A 19,097-nucleotide genomic window follows, 5' to 3' on the forward strand; every position below is an offset into this window, starting at 1 on the left:
TTAACAATATCCTCTTCATCATCAAAGGCTTCTTCCTTCTCAGACCCTTAATGAGGTTCTTGCCTCTGATAATTGTCAGAATCAACCAGGCATCATTTCAAACAAAAAATTAGACCAACGAATTAAAACTTTTGGGTGAGGTTCAGGCAATATGCATTTTGAAAACTCCACTGGTGACTATGACTTTAACCTGACTCTGATATCACAGTAGGCCCTTGGCCTTTGGTCTATATAATAGGTCCATGTCCGTTGCCCAGGCCTGAACTTGCTCTGTCTGGTAGCAGAAGATTGAATGAGAGATTCTTATTTCTTCTACTTCTCTAGGAGGTCTTTAGGCCTTTAGGTCTTTCCTCTTCATGCTGCCAAGTGCGTCTGTTCAAATGTTAGTATTAAACACAAATGGCTAGACCTACCTGCAGCACATCTAGTTTGGATGATCATGGCTGAGGCCCAAGAATTTGCATTTTTAACCAAGTTCAGGTGATGCTGCAGACTCCAGTTTGAGATGGCCTTTAGGATTCTCAGGGCTCTCTCTTTTACCTTCCCCCCATTTGAACTTCTAGCAGCTTCTAGCATAGTGCCCTGCTGTCAATACTAATAATATGAGTTGAGTTACTTTGAACTGTTAAACCCTTGATGACAAGGACCTCGCCTTATACCTTTTAAATATATCTTTAGCACCTCCATTAATGCCAAGACAGAGGGGGTGCCAGTAGGAGACATACTAAAGGGTGAGTGTGCCAGTAAAACTTTCATCCATAAATGATGCAAATGCATCACTGGGTGCCAGCACATCACAGGAAATGCAGAAGGATGCCAAAATGGTAGAACGCCTCCACCCCCTCCCTTAAGGGAGGTATTGCACGATCCTCACTGGCTGTTTCCAGTTGCAGGTGTGACTTGGAAGAGGTTGTGAAATGAATGAATGAACAATAAACTGCTTTGTGAAGGAGGGCACCACTGGTTGATGTCAAGGCTTTGGTTTTACAGGTTTGGGGCCAGAGCTGAATTGCTCCGGACAGTAAAAGAAAGATTAATCTTCCCTCAGCAGTGCTGCTCCATCTTTCTCATGTTTCATTCAGTCTCTTAAATAGGCATTGACCAATTATAAGTTTGAAGGAGTGACAGATGTTAACCTGCTAGGTTATCCACGTGTCTTGGTCTAGCTTTGCGGTCTGCTGATGATTTTGTTATGATTAGAATTACAGAAGCATTTGTGGGTAGAGTAAGGATTTATGCAGATAGGATATGGGGGGTGGGTAGCATGAGGAGAGATAGCTTTATATTTTGAAGACAAAGTTTATTTAAATCATAGTTTTGGGTAAATCAAACCAGTTTTAAAGACATGAAAAAGAACCTGTTACTAGTTTTTGTCCATTTTCTTTCCAGGGTGGTCTGCCCTTGAAGCATACCCGCCCCCAAACATCTGCTTTTCCCTGCACTTGCAGACTCATTAATGGGAACTTCCCAGAGAAAGATCCAGAAATAGCAAATTCCACTAAAAGGCTTATCATTAAGTACAATACAGCTCTTTATGTGGGGGAAGGGTGGCTTCTGAATACGAGTCCATTAGGGCTGTGGGATGGAAAAAATGGGTCAGTTTTCTTTTAAGGGAGAAATTAATACAGCAAGCAAGAGCCAGCAATACTGTGACATTCATCCTGCACAGCTTTTCCTCTTCATGCAGCCAAGTGCGTCTGTCCAGACTTGCTATTCCTGTCCTCAGGCCCCTGGGGCAGGGCCTATTTGTCCTGAAGAAGCCTATCAAATTGTCTGGCGACAGCCTAAATAAACATGAGCAAGGAGATTAGAACTGAATAGAGGGTGTGTGTGTGTGTGTGTGCATGCATGCACGCATCCTGAATGAACCAGGAAAGCAAAAGTTAATCAGTAACTCTTTCACTGACCTCTTTCCCCTTTGTTGGGTCCGAATGTCAATTCCACAGGAGGTAGCTTCTAGCCAAGTCCATGTGGTGCTGTCCCCAGAGAAGAGCTGATAAAAGAAGCTTGCTTCAGAAAGTGTAAGAGTGAGTGCTTGAAAGGACCGTCCAGTGTCCAGTCTCCTCCTGGCAAACTGATACACAGGGCTGGGTGGGCTCTTGGTAGTTGAGGTTGACTAGCACTGAGCAAGTGGGAGTTGGGAAATAAGCATCCTATTGAGAGTATATGGGGACACAAAATCCAGAAAGCTTAGAAAACATAGGTATGAATCAGGCACATGACTGCAGTGGGAGAGCTGGTCAGTTGTGTGGGCCAGGGCAATGAGGGGTTCCAGAAGGTGAATGATTCAGAATTCAAGAGAGCTGTCAGAAAGAATTGGATGTTCTGCCCAAATTCAGCAGGATTCCCAACTAGTTGGTGATAGACATGAAGACTCAATTCTCCAGAAGGAAGAAATTGGCAGAGGGCTAGATTCTTGGCAAATGACACAGAGAATTTAAGGAGCTTGTAAGACATTCAAGGAGGAGATGTCTTGCACTACAGTTGAGGTCTAGTTGTGCTAGATTGGATTTTGCATTATTGTTCAGTAAATATTCACTCATCCCTAATGCCCTCCTGTATCCTATGAGCAGAGATTCTGTCCTCTTCCCATTGATGATGCACTTAGATTTGCTTTGGTCTGTGGAATGTTAGTGGAGAAGGAAACAGCAACCCACTCCAGCATTCTTTCCTGGAGAATTCCATGGAGAGAGGAGCCTGGCAGGCCACAGCCCATGGGGTCACAAAGAGTCGAACATGATTGAGCAACTAACACACATACACACACGGGACATTAAAGTGTATACACAGGCAGAGGCTTTAACTGTGTTTGTGCAGTTTGGTGATCACCATGAGAAAAGCATGCGCTGACTGGTCTCTGCCCCTACAGCCTAGTGCTAGTGAGCAGACCTTAATCCAGCTCCCAACTCAAGCCAAGCCCAGACCATACAGGACCTGAAACGCAGGGTAGATGCACTCAGCCATGCCTGACCACAGTTTCCCTACATGAGAACAAATGCTTCTTGGTGTAAGTCATTGAGTTTGGGTGGTAGTTTGTTATGCAGCATTATTGTGGGCAGTCCCTGACTGAGACTGTAGGGCTGAAATTCAGAAAAGATATCTCGACTAGTGATTCAGTTTTAGAAATTATCAACTCTTAGAGGATAGTCTGTTTGTTTATTTATTTCCTCATTCATTCAGCAAATATTTAGTAAAGGTTGATTCTAGACTGGGTACTATTCATTGGTATGGAGGAGACTGTCCAAGATCTTCATGGAAATAGGTCTCTTGGCAACTTTCCAGGGAGAATTTGCAGAGCAAGAAAGTGCTGTCAAAAACAGAGCCTTAGGGATTGCTAGCCCATAAAAGAGAGTCTGTTAAATCCTTCTGAGTGTACCAGAAGACACAGGTGAAGGTGGTATTTCATCTGGGAGAAGAGGCCCTCAAATAGGAACGTTAACTGGTGGTTGGTGCAAAGACAGAAGGTGGGTTGTGATCTTAAAAAAGTCATTATAAGTGCTCTTTGATGGCCTGAGGGTCATTAGAATGATGGGCCAGGGTTGGGTTCTGACAGTCATGTGTTGACCTCTGTATTAGTCAGCTTGGGCTGACATAACCAAATGCCACAGATGCTGTGGCTTGAACATCAGAAATTTATCTTCTCACAGTTCTGGAGGCTCAGAGTTCAAGATCAGGGTGCTGTTAGTGTGAGGTTTTTATGAGGGATCTCTTCCTAGCTTGTAGACAGCACCCTCTTATTCTGTCCCCACATGGACTTTCCTCTGTGCACACATGGAAAGAAAGACATCTCTGGTGTCTCTTCCTGTTTGTATAAGACACAAGTCCTGTCAGATTAAGACACCACCCTTATGACCTAATTTAACCTTAATTACCTCCTAAATGGCCCTCTTTCCAAACACAGTCACACTGGAGTTTAGGGCTTCAACACAGGAATTTTGAAGGGAACCTAATTCAGTCTGTAACGGTATCAGGAGACTTTGTTCTGGTTCCGTCCTTACCACTGCTTATACCACCCCCTTGAAGTTTCCCCAGGACTCCCTATCCTGATCTGAAAGGCATAGTGCCCACCTCATCTACCTGCCTCAGGATTGCTGCAAAGAAAAAGTAAAATACAAGGAGATACAATTCCTTGTATCTCTGGGGCACAGCAGGGGTACAGTCAAGGTTTCCTTAGTTGCGAAAGGGATCCTGGATAACCACCATTACCAAATTCTGTCCTCTCTTTCCCTGTGGGTCCTAGATGGGTATCTGTTTTCATGTTGGCTTTTCATGCCTCTTCCCGGCTGCTTTTGGTTGCCTTCTCCATGTGTCCTCCTTGGGGAGAGGAGCACCTTAGAATTTGTATGTGAATTCTTTATAAACCATGCATGTCATGATATTCTGAGATGTTTATAGGTCACAGTCTGATATAGGGAAAGAGCCCTAACTATGCAGTTAGCCAGGCCTAGATTCATATCATGGGTCAATCACAGACAGTCTAGAGCCTTAGAAAGTTACCTAACAAATTACTTTGATTCCTCACCTGACAAATATTGAAAGCAATACGACCTAAGTGTGTGGCAAGTGAAGTGAAAGTGTTAATCACTCAGTTGTGTCTGACTGTTTGTGACCCCATGGACTTCAGCCCTCCAGGCTCCTCTGTCCATGGAATTCTTCAGGCAAGAATACTGGAGTGGGTAGCCATTGCTCTCTCCAGGGGATCTTCCTGACCCAGGGGTCTAACTCAGGTGTCCTGCATTGCAGGCAGATTCTTTACTGTCCCAGCCACCAGGGAAGCCCAGCTGTGTAGAGATGGCAACTAAAAGACATAGCAAATGGATATAAAACACAACAGTGAATGGCTGAAAACTTCCTTGACTTAAGAACCTGGATGCCTGGTATCCATCTTTGAGCTACTTGCTGAGCTATGATACTCTGCAGTGTGACACCCCTCCCAACATTGCAGCTGGTCTGCTGCCCCAACCCCTATAGAGATGGTCCTTGGGAAAGTTAAGTTGATCCAGCATTGTTCACCACTTGGCAATGTCTCCAGAGGCAGAAAAGCACATCAGGCCCTTGAGCTGATCCCTTAAGGGAATGAGTCCCATGGAAGCAGGAATGTGGAGCTAGAAGGGTCTAGGATAAACAGAAGCCAGCTCCCTGGAAACCCAAAAGGTGGATGATGCTGGGATTCCCACTGTATGTTTACTGGAGGTTCAAGTCTCATTTCCTTTGAATCTCAGGGACAGGATAGGATGGAAGCAACCTAAGTGTCTATCAACAGATGAATGGATAAAGAGGTATGTGTGTATGTGTGTGTGTGTATATATATATATATATATATAAATATATATACATACACACACAATGGGAATTTTACTCAACCATAAAAAATGAAATTCTGTCATTTGTAACAATATAGATGGACCTAGGTGGTATTATGCTTAGTGAAATAAGACAGAGAAAAAGGCTTTATCTTAATACATATGTGAAATCTGAAAAATAAAACAAATAAATGAATATAACAAAACAGAATCTGACTCACAGATATAGAGAACAAACTAGTATTGCCAGTGGGGAGACGAAAGGGAGGAGGGGCAAGATAGGGATAGGAGACTGAGAGACACAAACTACTATATATAAAATAAATAAACTACAAGGATATATTGTTCAGCACAGGGAATATAGTCAATATCTTATAATAACTTTAAATGGAGTGTAATCTATTTAAATATACTATTTGTACACCTGAAACTAATGTAATATTGTAAATCAACTATACTTCAATAAAAAAAGGATAGGATAGGATGCTCAAGCTGATAGTGCCCAGGTTTATATTGCCTCTGAGGAAAGATAAACTGAGTTTAGTCATAGCTTCAGAAGTTTGCTCTGTAAATCAGCTCCAGATCTGTGGTGGTTGTGGTATGTACAGTTCATACTGCTGCAGAAGCTTGTGTCATCTGCACACGTAAAGTATATTCACCCCAGAAGGCACTAGAATTCAGCAAAATCCATTAATTCTTTCCCATGTTCCCAATGTGTCTAAAATCTCCTCTCTATACTACAACAGCATTGACTAGTTTCATAGCAGCATTTTTGAAAACAGAGCTTGGTGTGGAACCTTGGCAGTTTCATAAAATATTTCACACATTAAAAAAATACATTGTCCCTATATGCAAAGTTCAAAAAATAAGGATAAAATGAGCACATGTATTTACTATTCAGCTAAAGCATCCAGACATTATGAATAACTGTGTGTCCCTTCCTAATTGTTTTTCTTCCCCTCCTCCCCAGAGGTAACCTCCGATTAAAATTTTTTATTTGTCATTTTCTTGCTTCTCTTCAGTGTTTGCTACATTTCTCTACACACTAATAAACAATATTTGTGTTTTTTTTTCATTTTTATATAAATGGTATGTTCTCTTGGAACTTGTATTACTACTTAATATTGAGAGTTTCATTTTTAAACATAGATAAACTGATTTTAGGGCTTCCCTGGTGGCTCAGTGGTAAAAAATCCACCTGCCAATGCAGGAGATGCGGGTTCAATCCGTGGGTCAGGAAGATCCCCTGGAGAAGGAAATGGCAACCCACTCCAGTCTTCTTGCCTGGGAAATCCCATGGATAGAGAAACTTGGCAGGCTACAGTCCACAGGGGTCACAAAAGAGTCGAACACTACCTAGCTACACGATAACAACAAAGCTGAGCTTAAAATGCATTATTGTTACACTTGGGAGTAGTTCTGAACTGACCAAAAGAGGCTGAACCACTTTTTCTCCACATGTTTCAAATTATCTTTTATTCCTATTTGTATTGAGCTTACTTGACATTTTACTCCCTTAAATCAGGCAAGTCATTCCAGTGGACAGAAAATGAAGTCCAGCAGCAGCACCAGCGTGCAGCGTAGGGAGACACAGGAAGAGAAGCATGTTGTTGTGATCCCTGCACCATTCGCAGCTGTCACTCAGGCCTCCTCCCACTAAGTGCCATTTAACAGCCTCCAAGAATCTTATTTATCACCCCCTTTGCTTCACTGTGGGAACACCCGCACTTATGCAATAAAAATGACAACTCACCCTCCTGCAGATGCTTCAACAGGCACCAGAGGTCAAAGCCATCTCTTCCTCTTGCCTTGGAAAAAATTGCACCTGTCACATTTATGAAACAGATACAGGGAAAAAAAAAAAAGAAAGAAAGAAAGAAACCCAGCCATCAAAATTATCTTCACAACAACAGACAGCTCCTTGGCTACAGAGAGGCAGCTTTCTGGCTGGGTCGGTTCTAGGACGCATGCGCCCATACTGAAAGCAATTATGGGCTGTTTGAAATTTCAGCTAAATATACTGCAGTCACTGATATTGAGTAAATGATTACTGATGGCTAAATTGATGCTAAATTTATCATGAGATAGTGCTGCTTCTAAAAACATATAGGCTAAGCCCCTTTTAAGATGAGTTGTTATTTAAATATAGCATAGAGTTAAATTAGTACTGTCTAAAGGGGGTAGGTTTTAGTCCCATCCGTTCCCGGAGCTGTTGATGACCTGGAGATGATTTAGTTGATTTTCCCAGTTCACACACTGGAGAGTTGGGAAGCTAAGGGGCTGCTCTGAGGTCACACAGCTGGTAAGTAGCAGGAGAGGGTTATCTTTAGCTTTGGCTTTGGTGTAGAGTTGGAGGTCCTGTGAGACATCCAAGTCAGGTGCCAAGGAGGCAGTTGGATATTTTTTATGGTCCTATAGGAGAGAGTCAGGGTTTGAGTTACAGATTTGAGGGTGAACAGTGTTGAACATTTCACTCCCACATATTTCAACCCTGATTCTGCCAAGTGCTGCAGAGGCTGAAAAGCTTAGAATTATATTTCTCAGGATCCCTTACAGCTGGATTTCTTGATGTGATTCTGGTGATACCAATCATGTGCTCCCCAACAAGACATTTATTGTCACTTTTATATAACTTCTACCATGAAAGTTTCAAGTATATTTACAACATTTCAGTACACTGTTTCCCTGTTGCCCAGCTTTAACAATGATTACTGACTTATGCTGTTTGCTTCATTTGAACTCATATCTACTCCCTGCTTCTATATTATTTTAAAGCAATCTCAGAAGTATTTCATCCATAAAACTTTAGGTGTATATCTTTGGAAGATAAGTATCCCTTTTTGTAGCATATCCTTAATATTCAATACCATTATCACACTGAAAAAATTAACAGTAAATCCTTCTTGTAGTAGTTGTATTGTTTCATAGTGTTGTCTCATAAAATTCTTACCATTTTCTTTTCACATCAGGATTCAAATGGTATTTTGCAACTCAGTTGATAAGTCTTTTAGGGTTCTCTTAATCAATAGTTTCACACACACACAGAAGCATATTCCCCTCCTTGTAAAAAAAAACTGAGTTATTCTAGAGTTTCCAAAAATTTTAATTTTGCCAATTGCACCCTTGGTGCTTTTTTTACATGTTTTTCTGTCACTTACATTTCCTTTAAAATGGTGGTTCCGTTTACAAGACTGATTAGATTCAGGCTCAGTTTTTTTGGTAAGAAAACTTAATAGAAAGTGCTGTGAACTTCACAGAAATCCTTTAAAGGGAGGCAGAAGGGTCAGAGGCATAGTAGGAGATGTGGTTGTAGAAGTAGAGATTCAGGGGACTCGAGGAAGCGGCTATACACTACGGAAACTTCACAGTGGTCCTGCTGCTGCTGCTGCTGCGAAGTTGCTTCAGTCGTGTCCGACTCTGTGCAACCCCAGAGATGGCAGCCCACCAGGCTCCCCCATCCCTGGGATTCTCCAGGCAAGAACACTGGAGTGGGTTGCCATTTCCTCCTCCAATGAATGAAAGTGAAAAGTGAAAGTGAAGTTGCTCAGTCGTGTCCGACTCCTAGCGACCCCATGTACTGCAGCCTTCCAGGGTCCTCCATCCATGGGATTTGCCAGGCAAGAGTACTGGAGTGGGTTGCCATTGCCTTCTCTGATAGTGGCCTCTAGAAGCTGGAAAAGGCAAAGAAACAGATTCTTTTCTGGAGCCTCTGGAAGGAAGGAATGCAGTCCTGCTGACACCTTGCTTTTAAGTCTTCTGAGTCCCAGAGTGCGAGATAATAAATTTGTGTTGTTTTAAGCCACTAAACTTGTGGTAATTTATTACAGCAACAATAGGAAACTAATAGCGTAGGTAAATAACAGCTTAGCCACTCAGTCGTGTCCAACTCTTTGTGACCTTATGGACTGTAGCCCGCCAGGCTCCTCTATCCATGGGATTCTCCAGGCAAGAATACTGGAGTGGATTGCCATGCCCTCCCCTAGGGGATCTTCCCAACCCAGGGATTGAACCCATGTCTCTTATGTCTCCTGCATTGGCAGGCAGGTTATTTACGGTTAGCACCACCTGGGAAGCCCAGACAGGCTTTTACCCATCTCCAAAATTATAAATTAATATAATATATGAAATAAATATAACTAAATTAATCCATGGTTTCTTCTAATATTTTTATGGTTTTATTTTTATTTTAAATTGTTACTCTATCTGGGTTTAGTTTTGATATGAAGAGTAAAGTGGGGATTCAGTTTATTTCTTTCCAAATGGTTAGCCAATTTCTCTATACATTTATTGAGTAATTCTGCCATTCCCCATGGACTTGAAATGCCATCTTTACCATTAACTTAGCAATCAGGACTCTCCTCTGTTCTAATCATCTATCTATTTCATATTTAGGACCAAGCTATTTAATTATTATAATTTTATAATAAGCTTTGGGCTATATTATAAAAACTACTGATAGGGCTAGTCCACTCCTGCTACACTTACTTTACAAAATAGTTCCTGGATTTCACTTTTTAAATTTTTGATGTGGATATTAGAATCAGGGTGTCTGGCTCTACCCAAAATCCTGTTGATATTTGTGTATGATTGCTTGTGTAGGACTGCATATGCATTAGTTTAGAGAGAATTTACATATTATAGTATTAAGTGTTCCTGTTCAAAAACACAGTAGGTCTTCTCTTTTACTCTTATGTCTCACAGCTTTCAAGTTTTCTAGATCTAAATTCTATGCATTTCTTCAATTTGTTCCCTTGTGTGTTGTGTATATTTGCTGCTATTGTAAATAGAATATTTCCTTCCTTAACCTTTCTCAGCTGGTTATTTTGTATAATTGGGAAAACTATTGAATCATATATTTTAATCCTAGTCAATTTTTAAAGGCCTCCAGGGAGTGACAGCCAAAAAGCTCTTTGGGCAACCAATCCCAGCATTTAATAACCTCTGAATTTGACAACAAGAGAGCAGATTTTAGTAAGTAGGAAAATTGCCTTATTTAAAAAATAATGCTGTGTTCCATTTAAATACATTTTAGACATTTTATTTGAATAAAATATACATACAGAGCAGTTTTAAAAGCCTGTTTTAATAAAACTTGGTCTTAAAAATTTCAAGCTGATTTATTTATTCTTAAGACTTTTGTGCTAGGTTAGGAATAACCTGAAAGTGAAAGTCAGTCAGCCATGCCCGACTCTTTGTGACCCCATGGACTTTATAGTCCATGGAATTCTCCAGGCCAAAATACTGGAGTGGGTAGCTTTTCCCTTCTCCAGTGGATCTTTCTAACTCAGGAATCGAATTGGGGTCTCCTGCATTGCAGGCGGATTCTTTTCCTGAAGGAACCCCTGATAACAATGAGGAGACAGAGTCTAATGAGTATGGCATAACGGGGGAGGCATTGGAAGCCTGCAAGGGGTGCAGTGGAACCCACAGGAGGGACCTCAGTTGGGTAGGGGGGACGAAACCTCAGGATAGGGGTCAAACAGATGTGAGAGGAAACTGCACCAAAGCCCAGCTACCAACGTTGAAAGGATATTTTGGTTTTGCTAACTGAAGGATGAACAAGAAAATTAAAAAAGCCTGCAAGCAAATTAGTAGTAGCTGCTCCTTTCAAGGGCAAATTGCTGAGGTTAAGAGAGGAACTCAGGAGTCGGTCACACCGCCTGCCAGTGAAAAAGCCATGCGTTGCTTTCATCTTCACTGTTCTTTTAATTTTAATAAGTGCAGCTATCTCGGATTCGGTATAGGCCAAAGCTTATTTGCAGTGATATTAGATTTATGATTGTAGCCCTATATCAGCCTGAAAATTCATTTGTAATTCTCATTTACATGCCTGACTTGTAGAAAGTGTCTTTATTTCTTTTTATTTTTATAACATTTGCAAGTTTTAAATAGTGAACAGTTGGGATAACCTGGGCATCCTCTTGAGGATGCCCACAAAGGGCTTCCCTGGTGGCTCAGACGGTAAAGAATCTACCCGCAGTGAAGGAGACCCGGGTTCCTTCAGGAAGATTCCCTGAAGATGGCTACCCACTCCAGTATTCTTCCCTGGAGAATTCCATGGACAGAGGAGCTTGGCAGGCTGCAGTTCATGGGGTCACAAAGAGTTGGACACAACCGAGGGACTAACACTTTCACTTTTTCACTTACAAAGTGAAATGGGAATGTGGCCTCCTGAGATCCCCAGAAGTTCCTTCCCACCTTAAAAGGTGGCTGTCTGTGAGCAAAACAAAACCCAAAAAGTTGTTATTATTTGTTTATTCATCGATCTAGTTACCGACTGCCCCTCCATTCACCTGTCCCATTCACTCACTCACCCCACCTCCCACCCATCCTCTTCATTACTTCTTCACCCATGCAGCTTCTGACCAGCCCCTCCTCCACCCATCTGCTCTCCCCCCCACCTTCCTATCCATTTACTCACCCATCCACCCACGTCAGACATGGGTTTGAAATCCCTCTTGAAACTCCAGTTCCCAAACCCTTGTTCTTTCTCTTGTATTATAGTACTCCCCTCCCAGCAGGGTACAGTGGCACTAGTTCCAAGAGGCCCTGCCTCTCCTAGCTCCCTGCAGTTCCTGGTCTGGACACCTCCAGGCTCAGTCCTGCCCACTCTGACCCAATGAACACAGCCAATCATTGTGTATTAAGAACTGTTACTTTTTACAGTGGCCTTGGAAGTCATCTGCTTCTCTGAGCTCCTGACTCCCCCGAGGAACAACTTCTATCCCACTATTCCTCTACCTTTCTGGACCTGCTTGTCTGGATCTAGAGGGTCCAAATCAGCTATCCAGACTCCCTGATTTCACTACATCTCTTTGGGACTGTGTCTGGGGCTCCCGGAAAGCCAGTTGGTTGCAATTGTGGAAAACACTGCAGTCTTCAACATCTAAAGGTGTGTTATCTCACATAACAAGAAGTCAGGAGGTAGAGCCTCTCCGTAGCTGGTAATTCAGTGTCTCAAGGATGTCACCACAGGTCGTGTGCTTGCCATCTTCATCTTATGCATGTCAATGCTTTCCTCCCCTAGAGTTCCACACTGGCTGTTCCAGGCAACACACAGAGACATGACATCTCCTGAAGAAGGACATTGTCTCCTTTGTGCTTCTTTTATTTGTAAGGAAATCTTTTCCAGAAGTCCTTCAGATGTCTCCTTGGGTCCTCTTGGCCAGGACTGAGTTCCATGCCCAAACCAAAATGAGTCATTGATAAATGAGACAAAACTATAAGGCCTGACTTAGACCAGGCATAATTTGCCATAAGTCACTCCCTGAACCCATGGGAGAGGACAGCTGAATGAAATTGGGTTTTTGTTGACAAGGAAGGAGGCAGAAAAGGATGTTGTATAGGGACTATCGAAACTTGGACTTACAGCTCTGTGTTTTTCATTAGTTAGGGGCTGTTTTCTTCCCAGGGGGACACTGGGTTCTCAGAGGCTACTCCCTATCCCTCGGGGCTGCTGGGTGTCAGGGGGGAGACACTTGGTGATGTCTGAAGCCATTTTTGGTTCTCACAGTAGAGTAGAGAGGAGCTATTGGCATCTGGGATGCTGCAGTGTCAAAGTGCCGAGACTGAGAAATCTTCCATTAAAAATATGAGAAGGAAGCATGATGAACGGAAAGAATAAAACTGCTTTTATGAAGGTTAAAATGATTTTTACACAATTTTTTAAACATCTGTAATTCTTATTTGTAATATCTTAGTGGCATCTCCGGGAATCAAGGGCCATGGGATTAAAAGACATCCATGGGAAGTAAATCAGCAATTTTTGCCAACAGACTTGTAAAGCTTAAAGAACAGGAAACACACAACAATCGTGGGGGTGTGGTGATGTAGACATTTGTTTAGGCTGGTAACAGTATGAAATATTCTCATTGTTCTCAAAAGCAATTTGACAATGTGTTGATAACTCTTCAAAGCTTTCTTATTCTTTCATCCTCAAAATCGACATCAGAGAATTCATCCTAAGGGGAAAATCCAAAGTGTTAAAAAAAGCTTTAATGCAATTCTGTATTCTAAGCACCGTTATTTACAATGAAACATTGAAAATGACTTTAATTTCCAACAATAGGTGTATATAGCAGTAAAATATGATAGAGGTTCATGGTAGAATTTTATGTCCACATTAAGCATGATGTATATGAACAAAAAAATCACTCATAATGGTAAATGCAAAACTGAGGAAATGAAATTGATTGCATACCATGATCATAGTTACGAAAATAAATATCTTAAAACATATACATATAAAGGCAACCTTGGGACTTCCCTGGTAGTCCACTATCTTAGACTTCATGTTCTCCATGTTCAGTCCCTAGTCAGGGAACTAGATCCCACAGCTGTAACTAAAGATCCTGCATGCTACAAATAAGACTTGGCACAGACAGATAAATAAAATATTTTTTAAAAAGGCAACCTGACAGGAAACGCATCCAAATGTTAGCCAAACTATTTCTTTGTACCAGTGAGGATACAGGTGATTTTTATTCTTTGTCTTTCTTCAGGTAATGCAACTATGTTTATTTAAACTTATTTTGTTCAAGGCAACAAATACTAAATGTACAGATTGTACAACAATTCAATATTTAGATCTATTTCTGTTCTTTTTTTTTTTTTTTTTTCTGATACCTTCTGTCTTCCTTTTTCCTCATTTCAAAACTTTTCCTGAATAAGGTACATTGGCAGTAAGAAATTTATAGATGTACTTCAGAGCACCCTTAAACCTCTAAAATTATAAGATATATGTACTCTTTTTTTGAAAAGAGTCTTTTAATTGGGAGTACTTTTAAATAATAATAGTTCTTTTGATTTATTTTTACCTTGATCCTATACTGCTTTGATAACAAGAAAGAAAATCATTTTAAAAAATTTTACAGGGGATTGAAGCACAAGGGGCAAAACCATATGTCAAATTGAAGGACAACTATGGATCAACGTTAGGGACTATCAGTGGACCAGAGGATCTTGATCCTCACTTCTGACCTGGGATCAACGGGCTCAAACGCCCTCACTGATAGATGGGTCCTTTGTATCTGGCTAACCCTGACAGACGATAGGGGATTCCTGAACCAATTAGATGCTCATTCCTGGGGCTGTGAGAAGCCTCAGAATACAGCAGGCACCTCTGGGAGCCAGAGCAGAGATCCCGAGGCATCACAGAGAGTTTCCAATCTAGTGCCATTCTAAATTCAGTCCCCTATTATGCCACGAAAGAAAAAGCAAGTAGCATTTACTACTTCTGACTCTCAACTTTCTGTTGACCTTGTGTTTTCTCAAGATAAGAGGGCTGTTCTCTAAATTTCTGTAGTGATGGTCTCTGTCGATATCACAGGTGTTGAAAGTGAAGTCCAAGGTGGTAAATGAGATAATCGAGAAAGTCTGCATTCCTTCCCTTGGTCTTCTCTTCCATTGCCAATCAACTCCAGGACTCCTCAGTTCCCCAGTCTAATGTGATCTACATATACTGATTGTCTTCACCATGTTACTGACTGGGGGACAAATTCTTTCTTACTTTTTATGGCCTGCTGCAGAAAATCACCACTTTTGAGAAATCATCTTGGCCCACCCCAGCCCCCACCATGCATGCAGAACTAATGAATCTGTATAGCTTCTCACAGCACACTATAGGTTCTTAGTAAATAATCATTGTAAAACTTAAGAAAGAATGTAGATTTTCTTCATCATGAGTTCTCATTTCTCAATTACTCTGTAAACTAACAGCATCAGTCATAAGGGAGTTTAATGCAAAAGCAGATTCCCAGGACCTCCTACCCTTCTCTTGAATGAAGCTGTCTTTGGGTTGGGTCCAGGAAGCTGCCTTTTATAACATACCCCCAGGGGACTTTTCTGCACACTGAAGTATAAGAACCATTGGCTAAGGTAAAATAATGCTTCAGGCCAGCTTTCAGCCAGTCTCTGAAATGTTTATAGCCATCTGAAACTTTGCTCAGAAATATTTACTTGATAAGACATTACCAAAAGCGGTGGGGGCGGGGGGTGGGGGTGGGGGGAGGGTGCATAAAGATCAAAAGAAGCAATGAACATAGGCTCCAAATAGTTGTGGATTAGAGACCTAAATGCTCAGCCAATTTTCTCTTCTCTCATGAAACAGGTATAAGCTTGTAGTATCCCCCAAGCAGATAGAGTTTTAGAGCTGGAAGAAATCCAGTCCAATTCCCTTGATGTTATATTGTATCTTCCAAATAATGAACACCAAGACAAATTTTGACATGGAGGAGATTTATTGGGAGAAGAGTCTGAAGAATGGGAGAGGGAACAGGACTAGACAGGGAGCACCTACTGACTGCGGTGCAGCCCTGACACCTATAAGAGGTGAGAAGGAAGGAAAGATTGGGTAGAAAAATCCACAGGCTGCAGTCCAGCTAAGAAAGGGTCTTGGCCAGGCTGATGAGGGGCTGCTGAGCAGAGAGGGCACATTAGAGGAGTCTTGGGTTGGTTAGAAATAGCCAAGCCCTCTGGACTTGGTTGTTGGGTAGAAGCAGCTTTGTGAGGGTGGGGGGTGGAAAGGAATCATTGCCTTGGTGGGACTGTCACAGTGAATCTAAAGGTACCAACTGACTATACTCCACACATCAAGTTCTTGGAAAGACAGAACTGGACAGTGGACCCCTGCCACATGCTCCATATCACAGTTAGTATAGTTCAGTTCAGTTCAGTTGCTCAGTCGTGTCCAGTGCTTTGCGATCCCATGGACCACAGTATGCCAGGCCTCCCTGTCAATCACCAACTCCCGGAGTTCACCCAGACCCATGTCCATCGAGTCGGTGATGCCATCCAACCATCTCATCCTCTGTCGTCCCCTTCTCCTCCTGCCCTCAATCTTTCCCAGCATCAGGGTCTTTTCCAATGAGTCAGCTCTTTGCATCAGGTGGCCAAAGTACTGGAGTTTCAGTTTCAACATCAGTCCTTCCAATGAACACCCAGGACTGGTTGGATCTCCTTGCAGTCCAAGGGACTCTCAAGAGTCTTCTCCAACACCACAGTTCAAAAGCATCCATTCTTCGGTGCTCGGCTTTCTTTATAGTCCAACTCTCACATCCATACATAACTACTGGAAAAACCATAGCCTTGACGAGACGGACCTTTGTTGGCAAAGTAATGTCTCTGCTTTTTAATATACTGTCTAGGTTGGTCTTAACTTTCCTTCCCAGGAGCAAGCGTCTTTTAATTTCATGACTGCAATCACTATCTGCAGTGATTTCAGAGCCCCCAAAATAAAGTCATCCACTGTTTCCACTGTTTCCCCATCAATTTGGCATGAAGCGATAGGACCGCATGCCATGATCTTCATTTTCTGAAAGTTGAGCTTTAAGCCAACTTTTTCACTCTCCTCTTCCACTTTCATCAAGAGGCTCTTTAGTTCTTCTCTTTCTGCAATAAGGGTGATGTCATCTGCATATCTGAGGTTATTGATATTTCTCCCAGCAATCTTGATTCCAGATTGTGCTTCTTCCAGCCCAGCATTTCTCATGATGTACTCTGCATATAAGTTAAATAAGCAGGGTGACAATATACAGCCTTGACATACTCGTTTCCCAATTTGGAACCAGTCTGTTGTTCCATGTCCAGTTCTAACTGTTGCTTCCTGACCTGCATATAGATTTCTCAAGAGGCAGGTCAGGTGGCCTGGTATTCCCATGTCTTTCAGAATTTCCCACAGTTTATTGTGATCCACACAATCAAAGGCTTTGGCATAATCAATAAAGCAGAAACAGATGTTTTTCTGGAACTCTCTTGCTTTTTCAATGATCCAGTGGATGTTGGCAATTTGATCTCTGGTTCCTTTGCCTTTTCTAAAACCAGCTTGAACATCTGGAAGTTTATGGTTCACGTATTGCTGAAGCCTGGCTTGGAGAATTTTGACCATTACTTTACTAGCATGTGAGATGAGTGCAACTGTGCAGTAGTTTGAACATTCTTTGGCATTGCCTTTCTTTGGGGTGGGAATGAAAACTGACTTTTTCCAGTCCTGTGGCCACTGCTGAGTTTTCCAAATTTGCTGACATATTGTGTGAAGCACTTTCACAGCATCATCTTTCAGGATTTGAAATAGCTCAACTGGAATTCCATCACCTCCACCAGCTTTGTTCATAGGGATGCTTCCTAAGGCCCACTTGACTTCACATTCCAGGATGTCTGGCTCTAGGTGAGTGATCACACCATCATGATTATCTGGGTCGTGAAGATCTTTTTTGTACAGTTCTTCTGTGTATTCTTGGCACCTCTTCTTAATATCTTCTGCTTCTGTTAGGTCCATACCATTTCTGTCCTTTATCGAGCCCATCTTTACATGAAATATACCCTTGGTATCTCTAATTTTCTTGAAGAGATCTCTAGTCTTTCCTATTCTATTATTTTCCTCTATTTCTTTGCACTGATTGCTGATGAAGGCTTTCTTATCTCTCCTTGCTCTTCTTTGGAACTCTGCATTCAAATGGGCATATCTTTCCTTTTTGCTTCTCTTCTTTTCACAGCTATTTGTAAGGCCTATGATGCAGGTATGACCGAAATCAAATTCCTTATGATTATACAGTGGAAGTGACAAATAGATTTAAGGGACTAGATCTGATAGACAGAGTACCTGATGAACTATGGATGGAGGTTCGTGACATTGTAGAGGAGACAGGGATCAAGACTGTCCCCAAGAAAAACAAATGCAAAAAAGCAAGATGGCTGTCTGAGTTAGTGTAGAGTAAGGACTAAATTTTAGTCCAGGATTCTTTTATTCTGCAAACTATTATTACTTTAATGTCTAACTATATCCCACACCCCCAACTATTATAGGCTTGAATCGATATTTAAAAAAAATTTTTTCTTAATTTATTTGTATTTATTTATTTGGCTGCTCTGGATCTCAGTTGTGGCACTTGGGATGTTCAGTCTTTAGTTGTGGCATGTGGGATCTAGTTCTCTGACCAGGGATTGAACCTGGGCTCCCTGCATTGGAAGCCCAGAGTCTTAACCAGAGAAGTCCTATGTAGGTTTGAACTTAATCTTGTGAATTCTAGAACTAGATCTCATGAGAGGTAAAGAAGGCAAGGCTGGTTAAGTAAGAAAAGGAAAGGGAGGGATGCAGAGGGGATTGAAGGTCTTTGGGGGAAAGAGTGAGACAGCTGACTAGGGTCACAGTTGGTCTGTTTGTCTATACAGCAAGCTTTCCATTTCCCCCATTTGGAGAACCCCTCCTGCTCTCCACGTGGTTCTCAGAGAGCTCTCAGTCTTGGTGCTCTACTTCCCATCCCAGCCAGGAGCACATGACCTAGGTGGCTGGAATCCTTAGGATTGATATTCAAACTTTGGGAGAAAGAAATTCTCTTTCTGCTGGAGTAACAAAACTCTGATTGCAGGAAATAGGGAAACTGATGATGGTCTTTCTTGTTCTTTGGGGAGAGGACCTCTGGAGAATGGAGACAGGCAGAAGTGAGCAGGGATGAGAGGTGAGTAGAAAGAGAATGTATGTGAGTCATGGGCACATTGAGGCCTGACCCAGCTCTTCCCTCTTCCCTGTATTCTGGGAGGCCCTTCTCAGACATGTGAGTCAGTGTGCTTGCTTCCTTTTACCTGACTATACTAGGCAGATTCTAACATGGCCCCCAAATTCTCAGCCCCTGGTATATACACATCTTGTCTTAGTCAATCAAACACCAATCTAGGTTTCTCTGGAAGAGGTTTTGCAGTTGTTACTAAGGTTCAAGTAAATCGACCTTAAGATAGACAGAATAGGTGAATCTGACCTAATCACATGAACCCTGAAAGCCCAGTCTAGAGATTACAGTT

The 19,097-nt window shown here is 41.9% G+C and overlaps 1 protein-coding gene and 1 long non-coding RNA gene across 7 annotated transcripts in view; one reads left to right on the top strand and one right to left on the bottom strand.

The window, feature by feature from the left end:
* Positions 1-19,097, top strand: part of FAM184B (family with sequence similarity 184 member B) — a 118,791-nt gene that overhangs the window by 16,966 nt on the left and 82,728 nt on the right. The window lies entirely within an intron of this gene.
* Positions 1,431-7,196, bottom strand: LOC123334465. Its single transcript, XR_006552343.1, has 3 exons — positions 7,057-7,196; positions 1,908-1,993; positions 1,431-1,784 (listed from the first exon to the last, which is right to left on the bottom strand). It is a non-coding gene; the product is annotated as an uncharacterized LOC123334465 (long non-coding RNA).

The sequence above is a fragment of the Bubalus bubalis genome, chromosome 7 (assembly GCF_019923935.1).
Source record: "Bubalus bubalis isolate 160015118507 breed Murrah chromosome 7, NDDB_SH_1, whole genome shotgun sequence".
NCBI lineage: Eukaryota > Metazoa > Chordata > Mammalia > Artiodactyla > Bovidae > Bubalus > Bubalus bubalis.